The sequence below is a fragment of the Hyaena hyaena genome, unplaced genomic scaffold (assembly GCF_003009895.1).
Source record: "Hyaena hyaena isolate Hyena2069 unplaced genomic scaffold, ASM300989v1 scaffold_92, whole genome shotgun sequence".
NCBI classification, from domain to species: domain Eukaryota; kingdom Metazoa; phylum Chordata; class Mammalia; order Carnivora; family Hyaenidae; genus Hyaena; species Hyaena hyaena.
In genome coordinates this window covers 297,016-299,886 of record NW_024080723.1, presented here as the reverse complement: position 1 = coordinate 299,886, position 2,871 = coordinate 297,016, and positions in this window count along the sequence as shown.

Genomic DNA, 2,871 nt, shown 5'->3' with positions numbered 1-2,871 from the left:
ATGACATCTTAACTATATTTATTCTTCCTATCCATGAGCATGGAATGTTTTTCCATTTCTTTGTGTCTTCTTCAATTTCCTTCATAAGTTTTCTATAGTTTTCATCATACAGATCTCTTGTATCCTTGGTTAGGTTTATTCTGAGGTATTTTATGGTTTTTTTGTGCAATTGTGAATGGGATCAGTTTCTTGATTTCTCTTTCTGTTGCTTCATTGTTGGTGTATAGAAATGCAACCGATTTCTGTATGTTGATTTTGTACCCTGCAACTTGGCTGAATTCTTGGATCAGTTCTAGTAGGCTACTTAGAAACTTCTTTAAAAGTTCCTAACCAATCTCAACCCTGTGTTCCATAGTAGTAATAAGTATAGATAGAAAAAAGATAGCAGTGAAAATGTAAGAAGGAGTTGGGACAAGTTGATTATATTCAATATAAACTAAGATGTTCAGCCCAAAAACAGAGGATTTTTAAATAATTGCTAATGCTGATTTCCTGGTTTGGGGGCATAAGTGTAATTCCTCTAGAAATTAATCATTACAAGTGATTATAAATTTAGAGATTTTCCTTTATGACAAGGTAAAAGACATATACATATGGTGCATCAATAATCTCAGAAATAACAAATGGCTGAATTATTAGATGTATGTGGGATTAAAACCAGATATGTTAGAATATTTAGAACCTCTAAGCTGATTTGGAAGTTTATATCCGACCCTTCAACCAACTTGAGTTAATTCAAGTATCCACTGGGAATTCCTTAAGCCTAGACTAGGTCCTGAATGAATATGTGTGCACTGGTTGTCAATGGCAAAAGTCTGAATATGCCCCAATGTGCTTTCTCTTCAGACATGCAGTGTAAATACACTTACTGCAATTTAGCATTGCATAGGAGTTGTGGTCACTCTACAGTTGTACAAAGTATATATAAACATGACTTTTCTTCTCTGTGTCCTTGTATATGGAGTGGAATGAAGTAGGCATCTTGATAAATGAATAATATGCCAGTTTTGTAAATCTTATCTTGGTTTTTCACTCAAAAAAGCCTTTTAAGATTCCAAGTGTATATCAGCCAGCTGATTGCTCTATATAGGTGCATATCCCTAGGAAATCCACATTTGCTAGGATGCTGCTAATTGACAACAGCTCCAATAGGAGCACCATGGTAGTCAGGATGCTGCCCTCCCATCTCATTACTTCCCTACACAAGTCATTTGTATTTGTGTGACATCAAATACACTCACTATTGCATCTAGTGCCCCCTGGAGGACATCTTGAATTTTATAAGGCAATAATAGTACAGACTTACAAGTACGGGGAACGTACTATAAGGAACAACTGGTATGTTTCCTCTTTAATGGAGTTTTGGTGGTCACTCAGAAAACATATACAAATTATAATCCTCACTAAATTAGAAAATGTTATATTGCAACTAATGTATCTTAAAACTATTAAAAATGAATTGGTAAATTTTTATACATTCCTTACAGCACAATGATGAATAAGATCTTTTTAGGCTCTGTTTATACTCCAAAAGAAATCTAAGCAGGTTTTCTTTTTCCCAAAGTTTCTGGTAAGATAATCGTCTTAAAACTAAAGACATTGTTCTATCATAAGAAAAAAATTTAATGCTGAAAGTTTGATCTTTTAAAATAAAAATAAAATATTGGAATAAAAACAGAGAAGAATTTTTCTCCAGAATGATAAATCTCTATAATATTTCTTAAGGTTTCCCATCAAAGTATCTCTTTTTTTCCTTCCAGTTTTAGTAAGATATAAGTGGCATATAACATTGTATTAATTTTAGGTGTACATGATTTGATAGATTTGGTTTATTGTGGTATTATGGTTATACATATCAAATATGTTTATTTGATACCACATTAAATTTTAAGTAAAACGTTAGGAAATATAACACAGCATTGTTTCAAAATAACAATATTCTATCATCAAGTAAGTTTTAACTCCAAAAATACAAGGATGATATATCAAGAAATCTGTTAACACACTTCCTACAACACCAATTAAAGGAGAAAAACTATATGATCATATAAGTGGGTGCTAAGAGGTATTTATTAGCAGCCACTAATAAAAATTTAAGTTGACTTAAATTGGATATTTTTTTCTAAAACATAGCAAATATCATCTTAAATATCATACAAAAATAATTTCAATCACTATCAGATGTCAGAAAGTGATACATACTATCTAGAAATTCCAAGAAGCTATAATAAAATTCTATTGCAAATAATATAAGAATCTAAGGTGATTAAATATAAAAAAATATATAAAATCAATAGCTTTTCTTTCTGTAATAGCAATAAACATCAAGAAATGTAAATGATAAAAGGACCTCTTTTACATAGAAATAAAATCTATAAGGTGTTAAGAAATCAGTATGGTATTGTTATAGACATTTAGTGATTAGATATATACCCCAAATAACTGAAAGCAGGGATTCAAACAGATATTTGTACACTCATGTTCTTAGAAGTATTATTCACAAGAGCCAAAAAGTGGATGTGACCCAAGTGTTCATTGATGGACGAATAGATAAATAAAATGTAGCATATACATACAATGGGAAATTATTCAGCCTTAAAAAGGAAGTAAATTCTGACACACACTATAACAACGTTAATAAACACTGAAGGCATTATGTCAAGTGAAATCAGCCAGCCAGTCACAAAAAGACAAATATTGTATAATTTCACTGATATGAAGTGCATAGAATTGTCAGATTCATAGATAGAAAAAATAAAATGGGGAGAATGGAAAGCTTTATTTAATAGAGTCTAAGTTGGGGAAGATGAGAAGATTCTGGAAATGAATGGTGGTGATGGTTGCACAACAATGTAAATGCACTTACTGCTA